This window comes from Manis javanica, chromosome 3, assembly GCF_040802235.1.
Source record: "Manis javanica isolate MJ-LG chromosome 3, MJ_LKY, whole genome shotgun sequence".
NCBI classification, from domain to species: domain Eukaryota; kingdom Metazoa; phylum Chordata; class Mammalia; order Pholidota; family Manidae; genus Manis; species Manis javanica.
The window spans coordinates 11,413,004-11,430,039 of record NC_133158.1 but is presented as its reverse complement, the minus strand read 5'-3'; the positions used below and the strand labels follow the sequence as shown (position 1 = coordinate 11,430,039).

Here is a 17,036-nt window from a genome sequence, read left to right as displayed (position 1 = left end):
GTTATACATAGCAATTTAATACAGGAGGAAATACTACCCACGTTATGATATTTAAAGTGCTGAAATAACACATTTAAGTCATTCAAAATATTACATATTTAACTCTGCTATGCTGCTAACCAACTTTCCAAATCTTTCTTTAATTAGCAAGTGTGAAAGCAAAGGCCAATAGCATGCCTTTGTAATTACTTGTTTGTGTTTTTGGTTTACACACGGTCATGGGTACATAGGACAGAACATGGTATAGAAATATTTTCAAGAATTCTAACTACAATAAACTGTCAATCCAAAGATCCAATAATGCCATCTTTACCTAGTTATGTTTCAGTGTTAAATGGCTGCAATAATATGTGCAAGGATATGTGTATATTTGTTTGGTCTAAAACTTCATCACAAAATAAGATTCCGATGGAATTCCTAGCATTCAAATAGGATCATTCTTAATTAACAACCATAACTGATATAAATGTTTCAAGTGTGAACTCACATCACAAAATGCTTTTACTGTGTCTGTTTTCATCTTTGTTTTAAACAAAAGATGTCTCTTTAATTTGGCCAGACCAAATTTGAATGTATACAAATCAGAGGACTCATGTCAAAGGATTCACCGTTGACATGTATACAAATTTGAATGTATACAAATTAGAAAACTCATGTCAAAGGATTCACCATTGACCCCAGGGACTAAGAGTGGCAACAGTAATCATAATAATGACTGTTGCAATGTATTAAGTGGTAAGTAATTGCTGGACAGAATGTTAACTGCCCCTGTAGGCATAACTCATTTAATATCCTCATGTAAGTATGTACTGCAGTTTCTCCCCTTATGCAGACAAGAAAACACAGGCTCAAAGAAATTAAAAATTTCAACCAAGCTTGCATGGATAGTAAACAGCAAAGTCATGATTTTTCTCCTACCCTCATCATTTTCCAAGGAAAAGATGATACACAGTTTCCACTGCAAATTTGAATATGTTACAAGCTTTAGGTAAAAATATTTTTCTTGCTGAAACATAAGCAAAGTTTCTCTAGAGAACTAAAGTAAAACTGGGCATCAGTGTCTCCCATTACGATGACGGCTACTGTTACTCCATGAACATAATTAGAAATAACTCCTCCCCATCTCAAAGACTCAGTCATTTAAATTACTTTGTGTTTCATCATTAGTTATGTTTTCCAAAATGCTCATCATTTTTGATGTTCTCCTTGAATTACTCCTATGTTTTCACAGACTCATGGATCACAAGAGCTTTGAGTTCTTCTCAGATCACCTACTGCATTTTTTGAATGATATAAATGAAGCCCAAAGAATGGACACACATCTTAAAGTCTTCTTCCCCTGGAAAGAGTCCACCTTAAGAGGTAATGACAAAGTTCTGAAATCAGATGAACTGAGTTCATCATATCCTGGCTCCATCTTTACTTCTGTTTATTCAGTTTCCTTATCTATAAAATGAGGGTAATAACCGTATCACTCACAGCACTTTGTAACAAATAAATGAGTTAACACAAGTTAAGTACCCAGAAGAATATCTGGCACTAGAGAACTGAATATGAAAGCTACTAAAAGGCCAAGAAATAGGACCAACGGTGGTAAAAAGATGGTCTATGATATTAGCACCCAAGTGATCATGACACAACCACTACTGAGAATAAACACGTTTAAAAAATCATATATTTTCTTCTCTTTCACTTCTTCCCTTTCAAAATTCTTATTTATTTTTCCTCCAAATCCTTCTTCTTTTTCCTTTCTCCTTAAACTCCAAGCCTGTCTGTTGATGTTGGGAATCATCTTCCTTGGAGGTTGGTGAGAACCTTAGGTCATTAAAACACTCTTTTGGGGAGGCTTCTTGATATATGTACACTTCCTAAAAATATATAATTCATTATGAAAGTTAAATTGCTTTGATGTTTGTTTATAAATTGAGCATTGACAGGGGTTTTTATTATTTTCTTAAAAATAGTTTCAATTCGCAATATTTACAATCTCTGATAATTATTCCTGTTTTAGAGAAGAAATACTTATATATGGAAAACTTAGAGATGACGAAGATAGGAAAGAACAGATGGATCCTTTTTAATAAAGTATGTAATCCAAATTATGCAATATACTTTTCATTTTATTAAATTTAGTAGATGGTCTTTAGACCTTGTAACACAAATAAAACATCCAAAAGAATATGACAATTTTTCATTATGACAAGATGGCTTTTGCATCTGCTTTAAGTCAGGCAAAAGAATACCTCACCCTGTTCAGCAATTATAAGAACACATTTACTTACTCCTTTCTACTTTAAACGTTTAAGTAAGAAACAAATTCAAATTAATTAAAAAATTGACTGCTTGGCACTTCATAGTCTTTATTCTCTTCCTGCCTGGGTTCTTTCCCACAGTTTGACAACTGTGTAAGGTCATTGTTCGGTCCACTCACATGGAGAAGCACAAATCCAATACCTAAAATTAGGTTTTTACTAAATTATATTGCTCTGCACTTTACACCTGCTTGGCAAATAATACCCAGAAGAAAGGTATAATTACATAGGCTCTTTGCCAGAAACAGAAGACAGGTTAAAAAAAAAAAGTGACAGTGAAAAAAAAGGAAGACAGAAGGAAGGAAAGAAAGAGAGAGGGAAAGACAGAAAATGAAAGAACCCTTTCCCCAAACCATATCCCACAGATATCATTGACAGCATCACTATAAGTTACTTTTATTGCGATTTCATTATGTTCCAGGCACTGTGATAAGCTCCTTAACAGCACTGCAAATCAGTTATTGTCATCCACATTTTACAATAATGGAACTGAAATATGGGTAAGTTAATTACTTGCCCAAGTTCATGTAGCTAAATGGAGATGAAGCCAAGTTTGAAGACAATAATTCTTGAGAGCTTGAACTAATTTTATACTTTCTAATTATCCAAAGTATGAAATATACATCTCTCAGATCACAATTGAAAATTGGAGATACTGAGACATTTATTAAGTTATCAAGCCCAACTACCAAATTAAATATTAGGGAACTGATTACCCACATTCTCATCTTTTTTTTTTTAATTGTGGCAAGACCACATGTGGATATCCAGTTTTCTCAACACCATTTGCTGAAGAAGAAACTGTCCATTTCCCATCGTGTATTCTTGGTAATCTTATTAAAGATGAGTTAAGCATATATGCCTGGGTTTATTTCCTGGCTCTCTATTTTGTTCCATTGGTCAGCCTGACTTTATGCCGGTGCCTCCTTTTTTAACACTGTAACTTTACAATGTAATGTTTTGAAATCAGGAAGTGCAATGTCTTCAGCTCTGTTCTTTCTCAAGATTGTTTTGGCTATTCAAGGTCTTTGTTGTTCCAATGTGAATTTTAGTATTGTTTTTTCTATTTCTGTGAAAAATGCTATTGGGATTTTGATAGGGATTGCATTGATTGTAGATTGCTTTAAATGCTACAGACATTTTTAACGTTATTAAGTATTCTAGTTGAAACAGATGTCTTTCCATTTATTTGTGTCTTTAATTTCTTTCATCAGTGAATTATAGTAAGTCTTTTACTTTCTTGGCTAAGTTTATTCCTAAGTATTCCACATTCTCAATCTTTATATAGTCTATTAGTTACAGTCTTACTACTGCTGATTTTTGCAACATCACTTGCTCTTAAGCAAATCACTGTTCCCATTTATTTTCAAGATATCTAAAGGATTTCTTGCTTTACTATAGTGCTATAAGATGTTAAATACTAATAAGGTGACAGGACTATGTTTGATTATAAAATTAATCAAGCTATTAAGCCATAAAAAAGACATGAAGAAAGCTTAAATGCATATTTAAACATTAGAAGCCAATTTGAAAAGGCTGCCTACTGTATGACTCCAGCTATATGACATTCTGGAAAACACAAAACCATGCAGACAGTAAAAACAACAGTGATTGCCAGAGGTTAGGGTGGAGACAGTGAATAGTTGGCACACAGAGGATTTTTAAGGCAACGAACAGATTCTGTGTGATACCGTAATGATGTATACATTTGTCCAAACCCATATAATACACAACACCAAATGATCATAATTTAAACTATGAGCTTTGGGTGATCAGTGTAGCTTCATCATTGTAAATATTGTACCACTCAGGTGATGGAAGTTGGTAATGGTGGAGGTCATGTGTAGGGAGGGCTGGGGGTATATGGGAAATCTTCATACCTTCTGCTGAATTTTGCTGTGAACCTAAAGCTGCTCTAAAAAAAAGTATTAATTTAAAAAATATGGTAGATCTAGCAACCCTAAGTTGACATCCTGAAGTTAAAAAAAAATGTTAATCACTTCTTAGTGGCATTATTCCCTTAGCCAGGGGCCCATTATGCTCAATATAGAATAAGGAATAAAATATGCTTATGAAAGCCTTCATTGAGTGTAATGAATATTGGAATACTTTTTCCTAAGCATGATCTATAAATTAACCAAGAAAGAATGTAATTTTCTCAGTATGGCTTTTATCTGTATGTAAAGATTAACCAAAGGTAATTTTTTTGGTCTAATGTGTTAAGTTGAGCTTGTTTGTGTTAATGGGGAGAAAATGTAAGTATATTAACACTTTTTGTGTCCTTTCTTCTATCTATTTTACAAATGTCTGTAAGAGTAATACCTATAAAATTTCCAATATGTAGAACAGTATAAGGTAGAAGTCTCTCTTTCCCACCTTCTATTTTCATTGCCTAGGGGAATATACAATTTCCTGCATAGAAATATATGTATGTGTATATATATATGCATATACTGTATACATTACATACATGTATCCAAAATATAACATGTACATAGTATTATAAATATTTCAAAAAGCATATATATGCTATTTTTTCCTCAAAATGAGATAATACCATATATTATTGGTATTATAATAACAATATATACCTACTTTTTCACTTTACATTTTATCATGGTTACTTTTCCTTGCCATTACATACATTCTACTTCCTTTCTCCCTTCCTGCCAGCTGGGTTCCTTATGTGATGACAGGAGCAGGTGCAGCCACCTTGGAGCCAAAGATGGAAGTTGTGTCTAGAGGATGATAGAGTAATCTGACCTCTGATCTGTTACAAGGTAATAACTTTTTCATGCTGTTATGTTGTTTGTTTTGGGGTTTGTTAGGTTACCTTAGACTGTACCCTAATAAAATGTCCCTCATTGCGCAAATGGCATTCACTCTGGGAAGGCTTCCAGATTTCCACCTCCCCTAGTCATATACCAATCAGAACTGGTCACTGTTATCCCAGGGCTCTTTGATGGTGAAAATAATTCTTCCGTACTTACAAACCTCTGGGTTTTTAAAAAATTATTTTTATTTAGTGTCTGCTGTCAACATAAACGTCTTACCTAATGTTCAGGACTAAGGTAAGTGTCTCTGCCATGTGTTCCCATAACACCCTGTACATCTATGTAACAATTATGTTTAAATTTATTTTCTCAGTATTTACCTTCCCACTATACTGTATAAGCTCCAGATGGGCAGAACCTTGGCTGCCTTTCTATATCTCCAATACCCACAGGAAATCTGATGCATAATACCCATGTTTATTGGATGAATAAGTGAGCTCCTTAAAAGTAGAAAATATAGATTACTCATATTTGTAGCCCATTCGTGGCTAAATTCAGTGTCTGGCACCTGTTAAGTGGCCAATGAATGTAGAATGCAACAAACTGAGTTTAAATGGCATAGTATTAGATAAGGTGGGATAGACATAGACTATCACCTCTGTAAAGGGCAATACGTGGATATCTTTAGTCAAGAAGGTCATAACAAAAGGCTTATCTAGCTGGGTTTCCATTAGAAAATACTTTAAAATTCCTTACTATCTGAGAAATGGTCATAGGAAATAACAATTTAAAAAATGAGCCAGAAAGAAATTATAAAATGGAGCATCTTTATCTAAAGATCAGTTCAGTGGCATGAATATCCATTTCATCTTAAACCCTCATACTAACCTTTCCATGGTCAAGCATTTGTGAGAAAAATCCATCATTAGTTATGTTCTTATTCATAAGAAATCATATCCTTGTATTATTAGGAAAATAGAATTAATGCTTACAACTGGGAAATAGAAATATGGGATACTTAAATATATAAATGACTCCCCAGTCATTTATTATTATTAAAGTTATCTTTTAAATGGTCTTGCAAATATTTCATACAAGTAAAATTATATAGAAATGGAAAGAAATTTCTAGGACTGACATGGTGAAGAAATTTCAAAAAATAGTATATTTGGGACAAGTACTTTGAGTGTTAAGCAATTCCATTAATCTTCCCCATATAAAAACAGGCTCGATATTAAGTTCTCTAAATTTGTTAAATATTCCATGTTTTCCACAAATATTTTTATATAAATAGAAATGATCAAAATAATACACATGTATTCTATGTATCGATAATGGATTCATTCATGTGATCAGCAACCCAGAACATGAAATGGCCATTTCTTCAATATCATCCAGGCCTCTTGTTTTGCTGTCTGGATGTTATGCCATCCCTGAATGACACCTTCCTCTTCCAAAAGACCCTCTGGGGACTCTTCCCCTGTACTTATGACTTGGCATGCAGAATCATGAGTTAAATTCTATGCTTATTTGATTTGCTTGTTTATATGAGGAATGATTATTCCACAGTATGAAACAATGAAAATTCAAGTCATGGGAGACCTGAATTCATGAAACAATTTCTGAAGTTATTAACTGCTCCAGAATATTTTTCCTGAAATAAATGATACTGAACAAATTGCCTACTTTTTGGTTTGCCATGATTCCTTTGAATTTATTCTGTGGTTGGGGGGAGGCTCCCCCAGGCCCCTAAAACAAATCTCAGACATGACTTTGAATGACTCTCTTAATAAAAAGTTCTATGGTCATTTAAAATTGTCTTGGTTCTGAAGTTTGCAATTCCCATCTACTCATCTAAATGGCAAAACTGAGTACAAGTTAGTTCTTTCCCTATGCCCCAGCCAGCATGGCGGGACTGGGATGGTTTGTGGCCACTTCCTTTCCTTGTTCCTCCTCTCCCTTTGCTAACAGCTTTCTGACAGAAATGAAGAGTGATCAGTGGAGCAGGAAAGCTCTTAGTTGACTGACACTGTTGTAAATTGGCTTTTCTCCCTCTCAGCCTGGAAGTTTTTCTCTTCTTCAGGAAGACATCCACAACCCCTATTGCTGGGGACCACTCAGTTGACCCTCCTTCGGGGTATGTGCCCCTGCTCCATACTTGTTCTGCAGCTGCTTAGGAACCTGGCAGTCCCTTAGGTTGAGGCTCTATTGACACTCCAGGAAAACCCTTTAAGGCAGTAGTACCTAAGAGGACCCTATGACAGCTCCCTTATACATGGCCCCTGGGTTGTCCATGGGAAAAACGTATGAATCCATTTCCCCAGCAATCTTTGAGAGACCAGATCACCCGAAGTTTACATCATTAGCTAACGCAGTATATTTCTCAGAAAAGAGCCAGATATCAGCTCACTTTTTCCAACTGCTGGGTGCACATACTGAGTTCCATGTCTGTGTCCATAGGTTTTCAGTGAGCTCAGTGCCCTTCTCTAGCTTTGTCTATCAGTTCTTAAAGCACCCCAGGAGAACCCAGGGCTGCATTTTGACTTAGTAATAAAATGCATTGCCCTCTTCTCCACACGCTAGTGTTTGAATGTTATGAAAGCAAAGCTTTTTATTACTGATTAGAAAATAAAAATAGTCACTATATTGTTTCTTGGGTTTAAAGGGGAAAGAGAGTTGTTGTTGATTTTTAAGAAAAAGCACAAATTTCATTTGAAGGATGTCATTGGAAACCAAAATACCAGTATTCACTGTATACTTAAAAACACATTTAAATTACATCTATGAGTATGAATGGTTCCTATGGTTTCTTCTAGAGAAAGAAATTTGGTCAGTAAGCCAATAATGTACCTTGCACTATACCAAATTTTAAGCATTTTCTGTTTAAAATTTTCAGTTAGAGAGCAAGGCTTATTCTCAAAGGGTAGAACTGAGTTTCATGTTGAAAGTTTAAGAACCATTTACATCTTAAGTTGCAGGAAAAAGAAAATACTAGACCCTATTTAGCATTCAGTTGTGGAGAGACAATAAAAATACACATACTCCTGCTATGTGCTGATAGGGGTTGGTTCAGCTTTAAATAAAATTACTTTTTTACTTTGAGCACGTTAACTCTTAAAAGCTTGAAGAGCTTCATTGCATGCTTAACAGGCATGTGCATCTGTATCTGGAATAATTTTTTCTAACAGGTTTTTAAGTCAAGTATCTTTCTCATGCGTTAATATTTTGTTTAAATTCAAGCATCATATTGATCACAAATCTGCTAATCTTTCCATATTTCTTCCACAGTTGACTGAGATAGTTCCTTCACCTTTTCATCTACTATCAGATAAAATCCTTACCCATATTTTTCTTAATTTATGGAACCCTTGGGTCTTTTATCCTCAAGCAGCAAATCCAAGCTATAAATTATGAAGAAGTCAAGTTTTATATTTACTAATGACAAGTGGAGACACAACAGTAGTTACTGGAACTTGGCTTTGAAGATGAAATATAACATGTGAAAGCTAGGTAAAAGCTGTGTGACTTTGGGTAAATTACTTAACTCTCTTTGTTTCATTTGGCTTGTCTATAAGATTAGGGTGTAGTAATAGAAAATACACCATATGTGGTTGTTTGAAGATGTAGTGGTTTTGAAATACATCCCCCCATATCCTTTGACAAATCTCTCATCAAGGACTGGAGCCAATGCCCCTTCCTTTTTAATCTGGGCTCTGTGGCTATTTTATCAATGGCATATACCATGTAAGGTTCTGGACCCTTAAGAAACTAGCAGCTTTTACTTATTATCTCTTGGTATGCCTATTCTAGGAACCCATCTACCCAACCATGGTAAGTCCGAGAAGCTCATGGAGAGAGGAGCAGGGCCTCCTTACCCATGGCCATGATTGAGCTTCCAGCTGGCCACCAGCACAGCTTGCCAACCAGGTAAGTGAGATACCTTGGAAGTGCATCCTTGAACTCCAGTCAAGCTCTCCCAGCTGACTCCACATGAAACAGACATGAGTCTTCTTCATTGATTGCTGTTAATTGCTGATTTAGCTCGAAAATAATGAGTTACATAAATGAGTGTTGTGTTTTAAGACACTAAGTTTTAGGATAGTTTGTTATGCAGCAATTTTATTGGGACAAAATATTAAATGAGGTAGTATATGAATGCTTACATAGTCCCAGCACACAATAAGCACTTAGTAAATATCATCTGGAAAAAAATTTGCAAAGGACATTAAACTTTGACCTGAATATTCTACAGAATGTTAGAACTGAAAGAATCTTAGAGATCAGCAAGGTAAGAGATGACTGACTGGTGGTCCAAGTGGCTGATAGGTATGTTTTGTTTGATTCATAAGGTTTTCAAAACAATTGAACAAACATTTTAAAATAGAGATACCACTAATGCAAATTCAGATTTCCAGCTTCTCCCTTAAAAAAGACTATATATTTGGCAATTCTGGGTTCACATTCCATGTGATGCCAGTGATCTGCAGCTGTGTAAGGCTGCCCTCTTTATATAGGACACATTCACTTAATTTCACTCTGTCTCCAACCCAACACTTTAAGCAGACCAATTCTCCCATCTGTAAATCTTGCCTGGCTGATATTTGGGTTCTCAACCTCTGATTTAATTCAATTTCCTTGTCCTGCTCAAAGATATAAATAGGGACCCAGAGAAATGAGACTGGTAAAAACAAAACAAAACAACCTGCCTTGGATAAGATCTTCTGACTTTGAAACCAACATAGATGTTATCATTGGAGTTACGAGTGGTCTCTGTAACTCAGGCATGCTATGCCATTTTCAATAAATCCAATTCCATGCTTCCCTAGATGCACCTGGGCTCACTTGGTCCCTAGGCCTTGGTTGTTTGGCCCCTGCCTCCATACATTGGAGACTTCCTCAATCTTCCACAGGGCTAGGGCTGGGTTTTGGCATGGCTTCGCTCATACTTGGTATGGGGGGAACCCCAGCACCCAGTCTGAGTGGACCACATTCCTACCATTGTTGGACCCAGATGACCCTCTGACCTGTGGAATGCAGGATCGGCTTTCCCCATTAGCTTCCTGGAACTACCAAGTACCACAACTTACAAGTACAGGGGAATTGATGTTCTGTGGAGCAAACTGACCCAGGAGAAAAGCAAAGGAAGATACCTTCCTCATCTTTTTCCTTTCCCTGCCATCCCCAACATACTGTCCCTAAGAACAGTGTTTCTCTTTATCTCTTAAGAAAGGTCTCGCATAACCAAGCAAGCAGCTGTTTCCAGTGAAGCTGTGACCAGAATGGTCACATATCACTTTGTATTTGCCTTCCCACCTGTTTTTTCCTCACTTCCCTTTACCCACTCTTTCTGTCCTTGAATTACATATCCCAGTGCAGCATCAGCATGTAAGTTTTGCCTCAGGCTTTGCTTTCTAGAGACTTAGGTTAAGGTACCATCCCTGTAAAATGTTCAGGATTTTTTTTCTTCTTAAGAAACAACTGTCCAAAATTTAAAATTATAGTAGTATATCCCTGAGATCAGAAATACTGAGTTCCTCATCTCAGCTCCATCACTAACTATGAATAATAATATCAAGTGGTTATTTAACTAAGTTAGTCCACAGTTTGCCCTTCTAAAAAGTGGAAGGGAGTGTTGTAAATCAGCATTACACAACATTTCCTCACATATGACAGAATACACAAAAACAGTGTTTGTGTAGTACTTTGGTACAACTGCTCCATGGCCAGACATGGGTAGGACTATGGTTTCTGTCTCTCCAGGGTCTCCATGCAGAAGGATCAATATCTTGGCATATCTGTAGCCCAATAGTCATGTACTAGAGTGCTACAACTAGAGTTCAAAGGTGGGGATTTTCAAACTATTTGACAGCAATACACAATAAGAAATTCACTTTTACATTGTTATTGGTGCAATCATATATATCTAAAATAGTAGTTCTCAAGCAGGGGTGATTTTGTTCCCTAGAGAACTTTTGGCAATGTCTAGAGAGATCTGTTTGTCATACCTGGGGGAAGGGAGGTGCTACTGTCATCTGGTGGGTAAAAATGAAGTAGGGCTGCTGTAACAATGTACCCCAGGCCAGGTGGTTTGAACAACAGATACTAATTTTCTCAGGGTCTGGAGGCTGGAAGTGCATGACACAGGCATCAGCAGAGTGGGTTTTCTCAGCCCTCTCTCCTTGGCTTGTAGAGGCCATCTTTTGCCTGTATCTTCTCTTGGTCTTCCATCTGGTCATGGCTGTGTCCTAATATCTTCTTCTTATAAGGACACCAGTCATTCTGGGCCATAGGGCCAGTCCTAATGACTTCCTTCTAATTGAATTATATCTTTAAGGAACTGATGTCCAAATACAGTCTCATTCTGAGATCCTGGGGATTAGGACTTCAACCTATGAAATTTTGGAGGACACAATGCATTCCATAACACCAAGCATGCTTCAAAACATTCTAAATGCACAGAAATAACCTCCCCCTCCCTAAATGTACACACAAGAAAAAATTATCTGGCCCAAAATTTCAGCAATGGCAAGACCCTGGCCTAGAGCCCTTGTCTAGCATATAATAGGTACCCAATACATTTTTACTGAATAATGAATGATTGGCTAAAAATATATGTGGCCAAAACAAAGTTTGATAAAATAATATTTATCATGACTACATATGATGTACTCTGATATTTTCTTTTCTATGTTTTTCATATTGTTTGCAATGACTAACTTGGTTTGAAAAATCTTATAGTTCCATATTTTAAAACAATTATGATAGGTAGAATACTATTAAAAGTCATTGGACTTTTAACAAAAAGGCTAAAATTTTTTCTATCAAGACTATTATTTTAAAGCAGGCTGTCAGTAAGGCAATTCAGTTGTTCAAATCATGGTGCAGTTTTTAAAACATTCAAGAATTTCCTTTGGGGGACAGATATGGTTTCCTTCAGAGTTAGTAGAACAATTATTTTATAGTCAACACAACATTTGTTTTTACTATAAATTTATTATCTAAATTGAGCAAATGTCTTATTCACCATATTTGTCTTGAAATGGCCTTTAGCTGCTATTAAAACTTAAATCCACCCTCAAATAGTGATTACTTGGCACCTGTTAGGATATTCACAAGAATGTGCCATAAACTCTAAAAGCAATTCTAGCAAAAAAAATGACTTACTAAAAATTTAATAATTATAATAACTATAAGATGACTTTGCAGGGAGCCATTCTTATCTCATATGTATGTTCTGGTGTTATGTTCAGTGTCCATTATCTGCATGATTGACCATATTCAGGGTATATTAAAATGTATGACTTTGTCCAATTCTCCAAATCATATGCCCTTGTTCTGTTTATTGACACTTTCTGAGGAAAGTTTCTGTAGCTTTGTGGTGAGAAAAATGGCATGTCCACTTTTACAGAAATATGGAGAGAGGAAAGTTCTCCTTAAGGGCATATTACAACACCCTTTGTCACTGAAAAAGAAAACCCAGTGAATCCTCTTTCTCAGCTTTATGCTATAATCAAAGGATACTTAAGACATGTATTTTCATCCTCAATTTGGAAACAATAAAAATAAATGTTACATATATGTGATTCTAATTAAATGTAATGGATCATAAAGTATGGCATAAGGGTGAAAAGAATGCTTTATTATGTATTAGAAATATGTATTATAAAAGTGTATGCTTTTACAAAATGAAAAGTCTCAGCCTCTAGAGGGAATTGCAGTTGTTTCTTCAATAACCTTGAAACATTTAGAACATATAACATTTTTATTCAAATGGAATGTACACTATTCAAATTGTTCTTTCCCTTGCCTTTTTAAATTTAAAATTTATCTTGTAGATATTTCACATCAGAGAATATTTACTTGTTTCATTATTTTTGAAAAATATGTATTACTCTGTGGTCTGTGAAAAGGGAAACACTCATTCCACTGACTCAGGTAAGGAAGACATTCAATTATCTTTATGTTTCTTTAATTTAACTTTATTTTATTTTAAGAGTTTACTCTCCTAGGTGGTCAAAATTTAATCTCTGCTAATTCAGGGTTTTTCTGCAAGGCATTGATCTGAGTTCCTTGTGGCTTATGTACATCAGAAGTAGTGGGCATGGGTGTTGTGTGTCGTCCTTGGTTGTTGTTTTTCCATGGTGACAGATACTGAGATGTATATTGTCCCATTTGTTCTCAATCACTGCTCCATGTAGATCTCTGATGACCATCCCTGGCTCACACTCCATTCTGTTTAGATCCTTTGGATCTCCTTGGTGCATCTATGTCACTCTCAGAAGCAGTGGATTACTATACCATGCTAGAATCTGAGGAAAATCTTAGTGGTTCTCAGTCCCATTATTTAGTTATACCACACAGGTATTCCTCCTCTTCTCTTTCAATGCTGTGGAGGATAATTGTCAAAATTGGTGGTATTTGGAGGGGGTAGTACTGGTCACTTGCAAGCATCTACCTATGAAGCAAGTTTTCATTTCTCTCAGACTCAGCAGAACAATCTGTAGCTTTTGTTACTTCCCATCCCTGGATTCAGCCTTAAATGGAAGACTCTCTTCTAATGCACATGTGTGCTCTCCTGCTAATTCCTTCCCTTCTCCAACCCAGGAAATTTTTATCTATGGGGGAAGATAGATAAGTTTCTCTTACTTACCTCACAAACTTCTAAATATCAGGATCCAGGCTTTTGAAATTCAAAAACCAAACATTCTCTATTTATTTGTCATTTCCATTCTGCTATGCCATTTGTCCCCTGAAGCAAAGCATGAAATACACCAAGTGAAAAAGAAATTCAAGCAAAAAAAACCCAACAACCAAAAAAGCTAATATTACAAAAGGGTATCTCATCACATGTATATATGTCCTCCTTATGACTCTTTGTAAGTAGTAATTTATGTTGTATTTTTCATTTGCTCTTTTTATTACAAGCTACATCCTTGCCCATATAGCTTGAAAATTTATGTAAGGATGTTGACAATAAAAAATCCCAGCACTGGAATTCCTGGTACAAAGAGCAAGGACAAGTGTGTTTTGAGTGTTGATGGATATCACCACATTTCCTTTCCAAAAAGGTTACACTAACACTATCTTGTATGGAAGTATATGTTTCTCCTTAGCTTCAGCCACTAGGATTTTATCATATATTTGATTTTTTTTTTCAGTTTGGTAGCCAAAAGCATTCTCTCTTGGTTTTCTGATTTTCCATGTCTTTAGTTAAAAGAGAGATTGAACATAGATGTTCCAGCCTTTTGCATCTTGTGTTCCCTGAGCTGCTTATTGACATGAAAATGATTGTGTTAAGTAATCCTCAGTGGTTTAAATGGATTATTTTCCAGTTATTTATTTATTTTTGTTTTGGGAGACAGATTATATAGAATTTAAGGCACCTATTTCCCAGTCTCCACTTCATTTGATAGCAGCTGAATTACTATTATGTAGGATTAGAACAAAACAAAACTGAAGATAAAGAACTGAGTCACCAACACAGAGCCTAATAATTATGCTTTGACAATGTTATAATATTTCCACACTGAAAATACAGAGCTAGTTCTCATCCAGTGGCATTTGTGCCACTGGTCACAGGAAAGCAGCCATGAGAAACAGTTAACAAACTCAGTGACTGTCCCTGGAGCATGTGTAATTATGCAAATATTCCAGTAACTGATTAGCACAATGGATTTTGGTCTCGGTTCAAGTGTTGCCAAGCATCTATTTCACATATCCTATGCTGGCACTGCCTCGAACAGTTTCCATTAGTAGATTAGCTCTAAGTAAGAATTCTATAAGCAGGATCTAAAAGAAGCCCATTAGGAGGAAGGAATAAACAAAGCCTGATAACTGTGTGATTAGTTTTTCAACATTTTAATTATGTAACATCTAAAATACCTGATTTTTCACTCTTCAATTCTCCATATCCACTTCTTACATTTTCTATTTCATACTTACCTGTATCGTACTCAAATTAGCATACTGTCTTCCAGCTAGAAAGCACCTTACAATCTGAGTAACTCCTTACAACCACCACACTTCTGCCTTATCTTGATGATAAGTGTTATCATGTTCTGAAGCCATACTGTGGGTTGGTGATGCTGCTGGGTATTTATCATCACCCCAATTTTACAAATAGAGACTGACAGTCAGGGAGATTTAAGAATTGCCCGAAGTAAAAATCCAGTAATTTGCAAAATCAGCATTAATAGGTTATAGGGGTCTGATATTTTCTGCAAGGGAAAAAGAGGGATATTTCTGATATGAGCTATAGTGTTTCTTGGAATAGACTTTGCTGGAGCTGCTACTTAATAGCTACCAATGCCAAGGTCTCCCTGTACATTACATTGCTGCTGGGAAGTTAGCTGTCCCTTCAGTGCTCTGACTAGTTCTGTTTAATACCATTTAAAGATTATAAGGTAGGTAAGGCAGCCTATGTAATATGACCCTTGGACAATTTTTCAAACACAGAGAAAGAGGTCTTAAGGGGAATAGACTAGATGCCTGATTCACCACACTGTCTTTTCGCCATATTTCCCCCATGGAAATGGCCTCAGAGGGACCCCTCCTTTACTTATTGTTCTTTTTTGGTCAGGTGCTATCCTCCCCACAGACTTCTGACCCTTCTTCTAACTATATTTAGGATCACTCGTGGAGAGAGCTTAGAAAATGGTTTTCCCTCAGGAGGCATAAAGGGAAGAAATAGAATTTAAGAAGAAGTGTTGGAAGAGAATTAATCCTGTGGAAGGAGCCTAGTGATGGTCCAAGTGTTGGAGTTAGAACTGGCAGATGGAGCCCTTTGAAATATCTTAATAAGACATGGGTTTGGGGAAAACAATGTCCTTAAGGTAATTATAAATTGAGCAACCTTTTGGAAATAGTGCCTTGACAGCATTGTCACACTTCATAGCCAGAGACTTTAGCTACCACACTCCATACTTCATATGTAAGCCCAAAGGAAGCCTGATTGTTGAGTCCCTCATTATCCTTACCAGAATTGTAATCAACAAAACAAAAAGATAATGTACTGAATGGGAGAATATGTTTTCAAATGGTGTAACTGACAGGGGGCAAATATCCAAAATATATAAAGAACTCAGACAAGTCAGTACCAAAAAAAACAAGTAATCCAATTAAAAGATGGGCAAAGATTAAATTTTAATTTAATTAAAATTAAAAAGATTTCCAATAAAAATGAACAGACATTTTTCCAAAGAAGCAGATACAGATGGCCAGCATGCATATGAAAAGATGCTCAACATCATTAATCATCAGGAAAATGCAAATCAAAACTGCAATGAGATATCACCTCATACCAGTCAGAATAACTAGCATCAACACAAAAAGAAATAATAAGTGTTGGCAAGAACGTGGAGAAAAGGGAACCATTGTCATTGGGAGTATAAACTGGTACAGCCTGTATGTAAAGCAGTATGAAGGTTTCTCAAAAACTGAAAAGAGAAATACCATATGATGCAGTAATTCTACTTCTGGGGATTTACCTTAAGAAAGAAATTTCTGATTCAAAAAGATATATGTTCTACTATGTTTATTGCCACATTATTTGCAATAGCCAAGATATGAAAGCAACCAAAGTTCTGTCAGTAGATGAATGGATAAAGAAGAAGTGATACATATATGTAGTGGAATATTATTAAGCTATAAAAAATGAATGAAATCTTGCCATTTGTGACAACATGGATGAAACTAAAGGGTATAATGCTAAGTGAGATAAGTCAGAGAAAAACAAATACTATATGATTTCACTTATACTGGAATAGAAAAACCAGTATATAAAATAAATGAAAACAAAACAGAAACAAACTCATAAACACAGAACAGACTGGTGGTTGCCATAGGGGAGGGAGGTAGAGGTATGAGTGAAATAGGTGAAGGGGAAAAAATTAGAGTATTTGTTATGTTGATTTTGGAGTTGGTTACATATACATATGCAAATGTCAAAATT

The 17,036-nt window shown here is 35.7% G+C and overlaps 1 long non-coding RNA gene across 1 annotated transcript; it reads left to right on the top strand.

Moving 5' to 3' along the window:
* Positions 1-1,232: 1,232 nt before the first annotated feature.
* On the top strand, positions 1,233-13,022 carry LOC140848132 (uncharacterized). Its single transcript, XR_012128677.1, has 4 exons — positions 1,233-1,362; positions 4,986-5,092; positions 8,897-9,013; positions 12,922-13,022. It is a non-coding gene; the product is annotated as an uncharacterized lncRNA (long non-coding RNA).
* The last annotated feature ends 4,014 nt before the right edge of the window (positions 13,023-17,036 follow it).